We start from the raw sequence: 14,708 nt of genomic DNA, 5'->3' as shown, positions 1-14,708 counted from the left end.
CTTGAGAATCCAATATTCGAACATATCATTGACGTCTCAGGTATATCAATGATAGCATGATTTGCAATGTCAGGGGGCATTGACTTGTATTTGTCATTTAGTTGCGTGCCTTTTCCAGTATAAAGAATGAAATTATACAAGTATCCAGACGAAAATTCACACAAAACATAAAATTTTACGACGAAACGCGAGTGTTTGTTAGGAATGTACTGTCTTCAGGAAAGACAGCCTTTGTACAACAGCAGTCTCTCATCACCAGTAATGTTTTCTTCAGGAATGTATAATTGGGAGAATTTGGAATTTAAATTTTCGACTAAAGGCCAATTTCAAGTTTGGGTGAATTTCAGGATCGAAATGTGTCTTTGTCAGAGAAATGTAAATACAGGTAACTCTCGGATTACACCACAGTTCCGTTCCTACAAAAGCCGGCGCAAATCGAATTGGCATAAAATGAACCCATATTTACAGTAAGGTACAGGGTTCTACACAATTGAAAAATAAGCAAATAATTTTGTTTATTAATACAATATAATACAAAATATATATATTATAAAATTTAATTTTTTAAAAATGTATTTTATGATAAAATAAAGTGAAATGTTCTTATGAAAAAATGTTAAGAAAACAAATGATATTTCAAAGTTTCGGATATCTTACATTTTTCGGTAAAAAGTATTCATCTTTAATTGTTTAATTTTTGTTTTCTCTCATTAATTTAAGAATTTCGGAATATGGTCGAATGGATGCGGTGATGTTACTTTTTACATTTGCACTTCGCTCCCAATCAGTGTCTAAGGCCGACTCCACTAGTATAAAAACCCTCGCCGTAAAAACTTTTAATCACGTGACCTATTCGCGTTTGGATTGTGGTGAAGATCCGGCTAGCGAAGTTTTTACGGCTACGGTGCTGCCCCAAGTGTCGAAAGTAAATACTTCTTCGCACGTGAATTGGTGGAAACGGAAGACAATTGGTTGTTTACGTGATATAATCATTGTCTTTATATCGATATATTCTACGAGCTTTTTCTGTACTAATGTAGTAAAGATATTTTTACTACACTTGTAATTATAGTACAGAAAAAAACTCTTACAATATAATCACTGTCTTTATAACTTCGATAGTACCGTCGTCGTAAAAACTTCGCTAGCCGGACCTTCAACGCAATCCAGACGCAAACGCAAATAGGTCACGTGATTGGAGGTTTTTACGCTAGTGGAGTCTTGGCCTTAGATATGGTCTGGCCAACGAGAAGTAGATTTCACCTTACTAACGATAGTTTGTGATCGCAGGAAGTGCTACTGCGTCATAAGGTGTTTTCCTGAACGAACTGATATGGGATACGAACTATTCGCATTCATTGGCGCTCTGGATTCGAACGCCATTTATTGGACTGTTAAGTTTAATAATTTGACTCGTGGGTATCTAAACTTTTAGTAATTTAATATTAATTTAATGCAAATGTATACATACCCAATAATATTAAACAAAAAAATAAATATATTCAATAAAAATCTTTCTTTTAACGAATGTACAATGTCGCGGCTCAGTAAATACGTCAACACTGAAAAGAAAATCAGTCTAGAGAAAATCAGGGAATTACACCGTGAAACGGCGTGAATTGTGAATCGGTGTAAACCGAGGGCTACCTGTACTTTTTTTTATATCGCGGAATCTTTTTTGATCATAAGTTTACTGAATATCGAAGTTAGAAAAATTTCATTCCTGGACCAGTACTTTTTTCGTCAGGTTTGTGCAAAACCAACCACTTGATAAAATAGTAAAATGTGTTTATAAAATAAACACAAAAACAACGATTTTCTGTGTAGCGAACACTGCCAAAAGAACCTTCACTCGACGAAAGCAGGACAAGTGATAAATTTTTCAAATGCTCCTAAAGAACTGAACGATCGTCAGCAATTCTAGGAACATTAATTACTGACAACTCTTATCTCCGTCATACATCGTAATTCTTGAGAATCCAATATCCGAACCCTTTGCTAATGGAAAATGTTTAATGTACTGTACAGATAAAATCTAATGGTTTTATCACATGCTGTGCCGTTTTAAAGTAAAGCAAAAGGTATCCAGCTAAAAAAGTCTTAAACTTAATACAGTAGAACCTCTATTATCCGGACTAATTGGGGATGAAGGTAGTCCGGATAAGGAAAAATCCGGATAATCGAAAAAATACTTTAATTTGTCTTTTAATGATAATACAATACGTTTTCTTTTCGATGACATATCGGTAATATTAAAAGTAAATACTGTATTTAAATCGTGATCAGATTTTCAAGAAACAAACGTTCGTATTGAATTTGTACTACTACTGACCAACGCTAACAGACTACCTATTGTTTAAAAGGCCCTCTGGCGGCTCAAGAATAAGGATTTTATAAAATAAAAAGCAGTTGAAACTGCATTTTTATGAATAAAAATTTGACAAACTATCATTTTATGACGAGTAAAATATTTTCGTCGCGTTCGCGGCTTTTAAGTAATGCATAAACCTTCGAAACGCGAGGCCCTTCGGACCGCGAGGCATAGGCGGTGGCCCACGTCGTCCATGCCTTACGCCGCCCTTGGTCATAGAAATGATTTAATTTGAATATAAATTATTTATAAATACGTTTGTCAAGTTATATTTTTATTACGACGTAAAATATATTTAAGAGTTTACGACCACTGTGCTGGGTGAGACGTTGTTGAAACAAAAAAAGTTATGCATTCCATCATGTATATAAACAGTGTCGTAATTCGCCAAGTGCAAATCAGCAAATTCGTAAAATTTTTGTTTATTTTGGACAATCCGGATAATCGAAAATCCGGATAATGGAGGTCCGGATAATGGAGGTTCTACTGTATTAACGAATAGGCAGACATATCTAGATGTAATTTGACACGCTGAATCGATTGGTATTAAAAAATATTACTTACGATCAACCGTTTAAAAATTACGAACGATTTTTTATTTACGGCTATCTGCTTCGTTTAAGAACAACTTTATTAAGAAACACGCAGGCACTCAGATAGTAACAAAACGAATTACTTTAATTCACCATAATACATTCCATCTACGAGAGAAAGCGGCATTAAAAATGCTAAAATGGTGTCGTTAGCCCGCGAACACACAACAACCGTGTAGGGATAACTGCCGCAGGAAAATTTTCCCTGACCGGTGGGGAAAATGTCGAGCGTGACGTCTCTTCAATTCCCTGCACACACGTGTGCAGTAACAGAAATACAGTGAAACTGCTTAGGCGACCACCTGCATTCGACGGGCACCAGTCAAAACGGGTAAAAATTTCTGGCACCGAATAGTTTATCCATAGTCTTCGTATAAGTTACCTCTATTAAACGACCACCTGCGTAACGCGACCGCGGGCATCGATTTTTGCTCCGAAACAACATACACCTGTAATAAGCGACTACTTCCGCAAATGTATCTGGTCTAAACTATTGTTCAACGTTTCCCCCTCCTAATATAATGAATTAGTCTGAACTCTCGTTCGAACCTACCTCGGGCACTTCTCCCACCCTTGAAATTAGGTGCAGGTGTTAATGAATTAGTCTAGCAACAAAGGAAATTCTTTTCAGTTTGTTCGAAATCGTCCGAAAAACGAAAGAAATGCAAAGTGCTGTCGTTAGAAGATCGTATTAAAGTTATCACAACAGCAATTAGCGGCGAAGTTTAACTGTGAAAAAACGAAATTTATTTTACCGTAGACCTACAGCAGGGGTCGCCAAAGTTATCTATATCGACCCCCAGGGGTCGATGCAACATCATTGGGGGGTCGATGAGGCAATGGGTTACAACCTTTTTTTCCGCTTATATAGATATCAAAGATCACAACGTTTTTTTTTTATTTTTTTGCCCATACACTTACACTTGTAATAAAACTTTACGGTGGAGGTCGATGTGAGGTTTTGGAAAGTGTTGGGGGTCGACGGTTAAAAAAGTTTGGCGACCCGTGACCTACAGTATTTTCCTCGGGAGTATAAAATGTTGTATACGATACAATTAATCGGCTGATCTCATCGTTTGATAAAAATTTATTTATTTATTTTGAAGCTCATATAAGTACTGTACATGTTCGATAAATAGTTTCTGTATAAACCTACCTTATTTCCACGATATTTTTAGAAAAATAACATCCAAGTAATTTTCGCACGCAAAATATTCAAAAAACAAACGCATTAATGCAAAAATCAGCCTTACAGGCAACCTTCCTTTTTCGATTCCTCAATGACAATCGCGGAATGTAATGGAATCGTATAACAAGAAAAAATAAAATCGTTTTATTATTAATAATTTTTCTTATTGTACTTAAGAAAATATTAAAAACACAGTATTTTTAAACTTAAAATAAGATTAAACTAACGAATACCAAAACCAGTGATGTAGAGATACCACGTGCTTGTACAGTAGAGCATCGATTATCCGACCCCTGATTAACCGTCACCTCGGTTAAACGACCGTCCTGGTCGGCAAATTTCAAATGTCCGCTAGTGATGTGGCGCTACAATATTTGGCTATGTCTTATCTACTTTAATATTATTTTTACGTGTTTTAGCTGGCAACACTGGATCGACCATGAAAGGGAGCCAGTATTTAAACGAGGCTTCATTTTGTAATTTTTAACGATACAATAGCAATTATTATTTTAAAAAATTTTTGTTACGCTTAACATCGATGAAAATTCAACGTGAAGTATGTTAATAGCGATATACTAATTACATGGGATATAATAATATACTACACTAATAATGGATTTTTTCATACTTTTCGGTTATCCGACCAACCCCAGTCCCCAATTAAGTCGGATAATCGATGCTCTATTGTATATCGATGACGTAATACACGTAACTGAGGAGAGAACGAAAAGAACAGTTAAATTAATTAAGTCGGAAGAAAGAAAGTGTGCATTATAATCGAGAAAATGCGACTATTGTATTAATATTTAAAATATTGGTATTAAATCTGTCTTATAAAATCACCACGACTCCCGTAAATCGAGTTATCCGAAAAGAATAAAATACAATACCAATATAACCCTATCGTTGAAAAAATTCGCTTATTTTTGCTCACCTCGAGTTTTGCTTAGTAGAAATGGCTAAAAAGTGCGCAAAATACGTAAGGAAATACGCTATTACAGCACCACCTGTCTAAAAGTCCACTTTTTGAAAGAACCGGTCGCCATAGACAGGTTTTACTGTACTTGACACGAAAATATAATTATTATATATTATTTAAAGCAAAAGTAAAAATTTACTAACAAATTTAGTTTTTCACGTGTTACTTTGTAGCAACATTAACGTCTTTAGCTTTTATCCCCAGATATCGGCTGCTCTGTACTACTACCATCAGAAGTCAAGCAAAAGGTCTCCACCTATAATTGCGTTTTATACGCATTATTTCCTCACTGTTTCTCGTCTAGGGGTTTAATAGTATACGTATTACTCTTACTACCACATTTTCCATTAGCAAAGCTGAATCACTATGTTACAGTTGAGCCGTGTTAGCCTCCTCCATAATGCAAACCAGGTGTTCATAAGTTCTTTAATATAAATGTTTGTTAGGGTCTTTGAGCGAAAAAAGCTACCACAACGCGTTGTGGCTAATTCAAAACGGCCACGAAGTGAAATTTGCGTTGTGGCAAGCTTTCGAAAAGTTTATTTGGAGTAGCATTAAATATCTGAAGAAAACAAGGGCAGAATGGACAGAAATTATTGTCAGCGTGAATATTTCAAATTTTATTCCATACAAGTCTTAGATTATTTAAAAAAGCATAAGAATAGAAATTAAACGCCAAACGAAAATTCATTTAGAACATTAATTTTATCATTTTATTAAATTGTAACTAATCATTTCAAATATGGATACTTTAATACAACAAGTGAATAGTGAAACAAATGTCAGTTTAGAACAAATCAACTCGCGGATGAAAACGGATTAATATCTTCGTCCGTCCAACCTTTGATTCGTTCTAAAGATGGCTACCAACTGCTTATAGCAAAACTCGCCCTCGACTTTACGTTACCCGTTTAATAATATTTAACTGTAATCCAACTATATATGCCTATTTTACAAGTTAAATAACTAAAATAAACGTAATAACACTTACCTTTATTATTTTATCTTGTTCCAACCAGTAATGTTCGTCAACGTAGCGACAACACTTCAAGTATAAAGCAAAGCAACGTCTAATGACAATTACTACACAATTGTTTTGATATTGTCTTTTAAACTTGCCGCCATCTTTGTCTTACGTCTTAGAACGTTGCCAATTCCACAAACGTAAATCAATCGACAAAATATTTTTTTTTCGAATATCTCTTTCTAACAATACGGTAAACTTTAAATTTTAAAAGTTAAACTTTTTATTAAATATAAAAAATATTAATAATTATCAGATAAATAAAACAGAAATATAAGTTCTTGGCATTCTATATACAGTATTTTCCTTTTACTTTCCTGGCTTATTATTTTTTTAGTGTTTCCGCTCTGTGGGCACTAAGAGTGCCTTTTCTAGCAAGTCCATTATAGGTTCTGCCAAGCCTACAATGGCGCGGCCGACATATTCGGTCGGACCACCCCTCGAAAAATTTCTGGGGATTTTTCGACCGTCCAAATTCAATGCCAGGTTCCTCACAGCGGCAGGCTGCCATCTTGACTGTTCAGCCATCCGGCTGTCAATTACTTTCCTGGCTGTTATATACAATGTGAATTTTTTTCCAAATTAATTCTTTATTTGTCTATCTCAATACCGCTAGGCATAATTGAGATTACATATAAAATAGTACAATTACCAACCTATAATGCATAAATTGTTAGAAATTTCCTTACATGAGCTTAATTTGTTTTACATAAACTTATCATACATATATGATACAATTAACATCAATTATATGCTTACAACCAATCATACATTACAAAATATAGGTTAAAAACATGAAATACAAAGAACAATAGCAGAAATTTACTGGTACACGTAGTTAGAACTAATAGTTTTTTTCGAATAAACAAACAGAATGGAATAAAATGTTACGGCATATACCAATAAGGTAGCTCTCTCTTTTACCGGCTATTGAGCGACTATTGACCAATTTTGCACCTATTAAATCGTATTTTATGAGCAAGAATAACATAACACCTATATTGAGACATTTTTTTGAACATGAGCTTCATGAGGCGTATGTAAAATTTGTAAAGAATGTATGTTCAATAATTCAACCAGTGCTAAAAAACTCTAAGGTAGTAATGTTACGATTGTTGAAGTATATTCAATTATGAACAATGTAAGGCAGTCCTGGATTGAGTATAAGAATATTATTATGGAGCAAATCTTCACAAAATTATCCAAAATTGTGATAACCTAGATGCTTCAAAACGGTTTAAAATGGAAGCAAGTAATTTATTTGATACGGCTATAAAATATATAGAAAAATGATTTAATTTCAATGACCACAAATATAAAATTCTCTCTAACTTATCTTTGCATAGCATACCAGCATTTCATGAAATCGCAGAAATCACTCACGCGATCAAAATAGAAGTAGATCAAGATTTGCTGTTCAAAAGAATATATCTTCTTTAAAACATTTATGGCAAATATAACGGATATTGAAAGGCAGTTACCGTATGATCAAAGATGGGTTTGTTTCTTCACAATTTTTTAAAATTATCGAATACATTTTCTCTATTCCACATGCAAATGCAACATCTGAAAGGATTTTTATTTTTGTCGTGCGAGACCTAATTTGAAATCTAGCAACTCTGGCAAAGATCCTTTCGCATTTAGGAATATCAAAAGGAAAACCATTAATTAAACACCAGGTACCAAAAACGAGGGCCTGAGACCAGAAAAAAACCCAGAATTTTTTTGTTTTGTTTGTCTTCAATCAATATTTATAGTAGGGTATTGATATATCTTTTAGATACTGCACTTATTTCAGGTAAAAATCTTATTTTTTCATGTTACCCTTTTCACTTTCAATTGTTTTTCATTATTTTATAATTTAGGGTCTTGGTAACATTTTTCTTACTATCGAAAGAGAATTACCATCTTTGAAGTTTGTATTATGAAATCTGTTCTTAATACTTTTCCGGCTGTAATATATAATAGAGGGAAAGTATGGTGATCGGTCAAAAAATGACCCCTCCTTTAGACTCAGGGGACATTGAATCGTCGAGAAATGCAACAAAATACGGGCGTAATTTCTATCTGTATATATGGATATTAGTTTGAGTGTGTGAGTGGCACAATTTTGTTCACCATCTTTGAAACTTAATAACTCCTGTGATTTTTGTCGAAATTTTCTAAAATTTTGCAGAGGGGTTTGTGTATTAGGGATATTGATGCTGTTAAATTCTCGTGGTTAAATGTCGACAGGGTGGAGAGATAAAGGGGATCGTGTGTCATATCTGGAATAGGATCGGATTTAATTAATCCTTCCCTTTGTTCGACTATGTCCGACTTGTCTTAAGAACAGATTTTATAATACAAACTTTAAAGATGGTAATTCTTTATTGATAGTAGCAAAAATGTTATCAAGACTTAAATTATATTGTAAACTTATTCTAAGATAATGAAAAACAATTCGGAAACGCTATTTTTCTTGCCAATATTAATATTGGCGTTATCTGCTCCATATGCAGGAATGTTTTTGGAAAATAATTCATTAAATGTAAGCTGTTGAATGAGAGCATTTGAAATAATTACAGTATCTTCTGCTTCTACCGAAATGAACGATATCAAACCAGTTTTTACAACACGGTTTTGGTCAAAATATCTCACAATTAAAGGAAAAGCTTTTACGCTTCGTTTATTAGAAGCGTCCGTGCTTATAGAAAAGGGCTTATATTCTCCAGTTGTTTCAATATGTAATTTTTTGAGTGCTTTCCAAGAATTTTTGTAACAATGACAGAAACTTTTGTTTTTCCACAAGAACATTTTGCTGCATTTCCAGAGTCGGGAAACATTTATTATTATTATTATTATTTTAAATTGAGCTAGTACAACCAGCTGAGACATAACTCTGAGATTGCATAACAAAATGTTAACAAAACGATACTTTTGCAAATGCGACATATTCGTGAGCCTAGCTTTGCTTTGGTATAAAAAACTTAGAAATTATTTATGTATTCGCTATTGCTTTGGAATGTGGTTTTAGATTGCAAATGTCTACTTACTTCGTTTTCACAACCGTGACTAATTGTGAAAATGAAATTGTTGCATGTAAAGCATTTTGCACTATGATCGTCTCTACCGCGACTAATCCAACTATACTTTATTTCCCAATCTGCGTTATAGTGAATCAACCGTCTTCTTGTCTTTTCCGTAATTTTCAAACTACTTTCATCATCTGTCATTTTGAAGGCTAAAATAAATTGATATTTTAAATTTAAATTTTTAATTTAATAACACAAATTCAAACAAAAATTAAATACAATTTATGTTATATAGGTAACAATTCCTGCAGCAGCTGAACTAATTAAACATATGTCAAAATAATTTTTATTCTTTTTATAATGAAAGATAAACACACTCGAGATACACCTAGCTTAAACCACCAGACGCACCAGACGTCTGGTGGTTTAAGCTAGGTGTANTAAACATATGTCAAAATAATTTTTATTCTTTTTATAATGAAAGATAAACACACTCGAGATACACCTAGCTTAAACCACCAGACGCACCAGACGTCTGGTGGTTTAAGCTAGGTGTATCTCGAGTGTGTTTATCTTTCATTATTCAGACGTCAATGCTAGTTTAATTTAATTAAACTAGCATTGACGTCTAATGCGTCCCGTAGCATTAGCGTGCAACTCACCCGCCAATGTCCGAAATTCATACATATTAGGAAAAAAATACATTTCATAATAGCATGCATCACTTTTTATGGCAATCTTTTATTATTTTACAGTCAAAATCTGTTAATCTTTTACCTATGGGACATTTAAATGTTTATTGGGACATGGGACAATCTCTCTTGTACATGACTGTCCCGACCTTGCGGGACGTATGGCATCCCAGATCTTTGCATACGCTGATGATGCCATGATTCTTATTGCGGCAAACTCTCGTGCTGATTTGGAGTATGAGGCTAATAAGGTTCTTAATCATGTCTTGGCCTGGGGGAAAAGAGCATTAACTCGGCTTTAACACTAATAAAACTAAGGGCATTATTTTTATCTTACCAAGGGCTCACACTTCTATAAGAGGCCCCCTACTATTAGGATAGGAAAAGAGTCTATTAAGATCATGAAAAGTATGATATCTTGGAGTAATCAGCTGAGCTGAGCAGAACACATTGATTATATCACTAAAAAGACTAACTTTCTGTTTAACTCTGTTTCTAAGGTTTTCACCTTAATATTAGGTCGGAAGTTTCCCTGAAATCGTATCTATTATGTATGATAGTGTATTTATTCCTATGATTTGCTATGCCGCCCTAGCTGGGGTAGCTGTTTGGGCAGAGTGCACATTGAACAAAAGCTCCGTAGTGCACAGCGCTAAGATCTTCTGCTCATATGCCGTGCCTTCTCTACCACTTCCACGGCTGCCCCACAAGTCATTTCTGACAAAATGCCCATTTCCTTAACCATTCAGATTGCAGTTCAACGGCGTTGTTTGCAGAGGGGAAGAAGCATTACTGTTGGCAACGACACCTTTACCAACTGTGAACTTAACTGTTCCATCCACATGCTGTCCCACTCTTCTCAGACGCCTAATGAACCGACAGCCCACTGCCCCGAGAAAACCTTAACATTTTTACTGACGGGTCAAAGCTAGACACGCTGGTAGATGTGCCTTTGTGGCTTAGGGTGCAGACGCGATGGAACGATATACGAGAATTTGCCAAGCAATATGTGGCAAAATGTGATGACGTTCCTCGCTCTCGTTAATTATGTTCAGTAGGACTACACCGATGCTAGAGAACGGGAGAGAGTAGCGTTGAGATAATGACGTCGCAGGTGTAACTCGTCCTGCTTCTCTGTGACGTAGAACTCGTAACAGAAAAGCGTGAATTATCGCGCTGTATGGAAGTAAAAATCAAAATGGTTTGACTACGACGCTTACTACTACCAAAAAAAAAAAACAAAAAAAAACTTTTGTTATTAGGAATACTTTATAATGAACTGATAAAAAGAAAACGAAAATACTGTGTGTATGGTGGTAGAGGACATTTCTTCTCACCACAATGTAGTAATTCAATAGGTTAATGTAGGTTTCTACGGTTTCGCTTAAATATTATGATTATATAATGTTTTATATTGTGTTGTATTCTTATTGTTTTACAGAATTATTATGTTGATGTTATTCTGCTTTGTATATGCTAACCATGTAGATAGTTGACTATACTTATATGTTCGCTTGGCCTGTCTGTGTAACAATTTTTTGTTAAACTATGTGTACAGGTAAATGTGATGTATATAATGTCTTCTGTTTTTCTTTGTGTCTGACGTTTTTTACCTATATTTTGTAATGTATGATTGGCTGTAAGCATATAATTGATGTTAATTGTATCATATTTGTATGATATGTTTTTGTAAAACAAATTAAGCCTATGTAAGGAAATGTTTAACAATTTGTGTATTATAATTATAGGTTTGTAATTGTACTATTTTATATGTAATCTCAATCATGCGGATTGGTTCTTTAAAAGTTGAGGTATGAAATTTTGTGAAATTTTTTAAAAATCGCATCTAGAGCTACCTACTGAGTGATGAATTGCTTAGATTTAGAAAAATTTTGATACTTTGGATTATGTAAGTCAACAGCCAAGGAAAAAATTTGTTTTCATACAGAAAGCAAGTGCCTTGGCTTGCCTTACATTAAATTATAAATATTTTTTTTTCAATATTCTGTGGTATGGAATTCAATACCTGCAAAAATGTGAGGTATGCCGTCTTCCATACCTTCTTCCATAGTGGAAACGACACCCCTGATCTCAATTATGCCTAGCGGTATTGAGATAGACAAATAAAAAATTGATTTGGAAAAAAAATTGAAATTGTATATAACAGCCGGAAATTAAAATGAAAATACAGTGAAAACTGCTTAGGCGACCACCTGCATTAGACGGGCACCTGTCAAAACGGGCAAAATTTCCTGGCACGGAATAGTTTATCCTCTTCGTATAAGTTACCTGTATTAAACGACCACCTGTGTAACGCGACCGCGGGCATCGATTTTTGGTCCGAAACAACATACAACACCTGTAATAAGCGACCACTTCTGCGAATATATCTGGTCTAAACTATTGTTAGAATCCATCTTAACAACGTTTCCCCCCTCCTAATATAATAAATTAGTCTAAACTCTTGTTCGAACCCATCCCGGGCACTTCCGCCAACCTTGAAATTAGGTGCAGGTGTTAATGAATTAGTCCAGCAAAAAAGAAAACTCATTTCTGTTTGATCGAAAATGTGGAAAAAACGAAAGAGACGCGAAGTGCTATCCTTAGAAAATCGTATTCAAGTTCTTAGAAAAAGTGAAAGTTGTCTATCACAACGGAAATCAGCAGAGAAATTTAACTGCGGAAAAACGCAAATTTTCAACATTTTGCAACAGAAGAAGTCGATACTGGAGGAATGGGAAAGCAATGGAAAAAAGGATAGCAAACGAAAAAGAAAGCAGCCGAACGAAGAGATAAACAAATTAGTATGGGAATGGTTTCAAAAGGCAAGTGCTAAACGGATTCCTTTGAGTGGACCAATCATTCAGGCAAAAGGACGTGAATTTGCAGAAAAATTAGGCATCTCGTCGTTTTGCGCCAGCAATGGATGGCTGGAAAGTTTCCGGAAGCGTCATAACATTGTTTATCGTACCTTCTGTGGTGAAAGTGGTGACGTCAATGAAGTTAATGTGAACGATTGGAAACAGCGTGTTCTTTCGATGATAGATGGATATGATTTTCGCTATATCTATAACACAGACGAAACAGGACTTTTTTTTCGTGCCATTCCGGATAAAACTTTAATCGAAAAGGGAAAGAAGTGTTCAGGAGGCAAGATGGCGAAAGAACGCCTGACTATAATGTTTTGTTGCAATGCATTGGGAGAGAAAGAACCAGCGCTGGTCATTTCTAAGTCACTTCGACCTAGATGCTTTAAAGGTATTGACATCGCAACTTTGGGCGTGACCTGGAAAGCCAACTCCAGAGCTTGGATGACAGCGACATTTTTCAAGAATGGTTAATAAAATTAAATGAAAAAATGAGGAACCAAAACAGAAAAATTTTACTTTTTCTGGACAATGCCGCCTGCCATCCCCCCAAGATTTCACTTTCGAATATTGAATTGAAATTTCTTCCGCCTAACACTACAAACCACCTTCAACCATTAGATCAGGGCATTATCCGAGAGTTTAAAATACTATACAGAAAAAAACTTGTAAAATTTTTGCTTGTTCGGATGGAAAGTGCTGAAAGTGCAACACTACTTGCTAAACAACTGACCGTTTTGGATGCAGTTAAATGGATTAAAAATGCCTGGAAGGAAGTAAATTCTGAAACGATCAGCAAATGTTTTAGAAGGTGTGGCTTTTTTCATGATGCAGATTCTCCCGATGCTGAAAATATTTTAGAAATGGAACTTCAAGAGCTTTGTACTGCTGCACAAATTAACGACATTGTAGCTATTGAAGATGTTCAGTGCTTTGAAGATTTGGATGACGACTGGGAGGATCAATTTATGGTTGGGGAAAAGACTAATCAACGACCGTCACAAACAACAGAAGAGAATGACGACAACGATGATAATGAAGAACAAGGTGATGTTCGTGTTGAACCTTTTCCACTATCAGAGACACTTTTCACAATTTCAAGACTGAAAGCAACGTTCATCAATCTTGAAAGACCACGGCTTTTGGAAAGCATAGATTTAATTGAAAACGAGCTTGAGGAAGTGATCCTAAAGCAAAAGTTAAAACAGGTTAGACAGACTAAGGTAACGAAATTTTTTAATAAGCACATGTAAATATTGTCTAGCCTGTATATGTAAATTTAGTTTATTGAATTTTCTGTTCTAGATTGCTTTAAAACTGTGTTGTATTTTACACAATTTTAAGTACAGGTACAGTACATGCACCTACATACAAGATTACATAGTGTATTCATACTGTCAATTTATTGTACTGTTGACATACAGTATTTTTCTTCAGGTATAAATATTGTACACAATACAATTAATCGGCTGATCTCATCATTTGATAAAAAATTTATTTTATTTATGTATTTAATTAATTTATTTTTTTAAAGCTAATGTACAGTACATGTGCGATAAATAGTTTCTGTATATCAACCTATCTTATTTCCACGATATTTTTAGAAAAATAATATCCAAGTAATTTTCGCACGCAAAATATTCAAAAACCAATAAACGCATTAACGCAAAAATCAGTTTTACAGGCAACCTTCCTTTTTCGAAATGTAATGAAATCGTATAATGAGAAAAAATAATAAAATCGTTTTATTATTAATTAATAATTTTTCTTATTATACTTAATTAATTAAGAAAATATTAAATATTAAAAAATACAGTATTTTTAAAGTTAAAATAAGATTAAACTAACGAAAACCAAAATCAAAGTGATGGAGAGATAGGACGCGCTTGTATATCGATGACGCGTAGCATAATAATCTGTATATAGGTGTCACTTCATTAACAAGATGAATAATAAATACATATACATATACTATTCAA

General features: G+C 34.4%; 1 long non-coding RNA gene and 1 pseudogene across 1 annotated transcript in view; one reads left to right on the top strand and one right to left on the bottom strand.

Moving 5' to 3' along the window:
• The window catches only part of LOC111628589, a 30,432-nt gene extending 24,158 nt beyond the window's left edge, over window positions 1-6,274 (bottom strand). The window contains exon 1 of the long non-coding RNA XR_002757192.1: window positions 6,124-6,274. This is a non-coding gene — a long non-coding RNA (uncharacterized LOC111628589). The remainder of the gene's footprint in view (window positions 1-6,123) is intronic.
• Window positions 6,275-12,159: 5,885 nt separating this feature from the next.
• Window positions 12,160-13,982, top strand: LOC111628581 (annotated as a pseudogene).
• The last annotated feature ends 726 nt before the right edge of the window (window positions 13,983-14,708 follow it).

Source organism: Centruroides sculpturatus, unplaced genomic scaffold (assembly GCF_000671375.1).
Source record: "Centruroides sculpturatus isolate CEXI.00-Female unplaced genomic scaffold, Cexi_2.0 scaffold403, whole genome shotgun sequence".
NCBI lineage: Eukaryota > Metazoa > Arthropoda > Arachnida > Scorpiones > Buthidae > Centruroides > Centruroides sculpturatus.
This window is presented reverse-complemented; position numbering and strand designations above follow the sequence as displayed.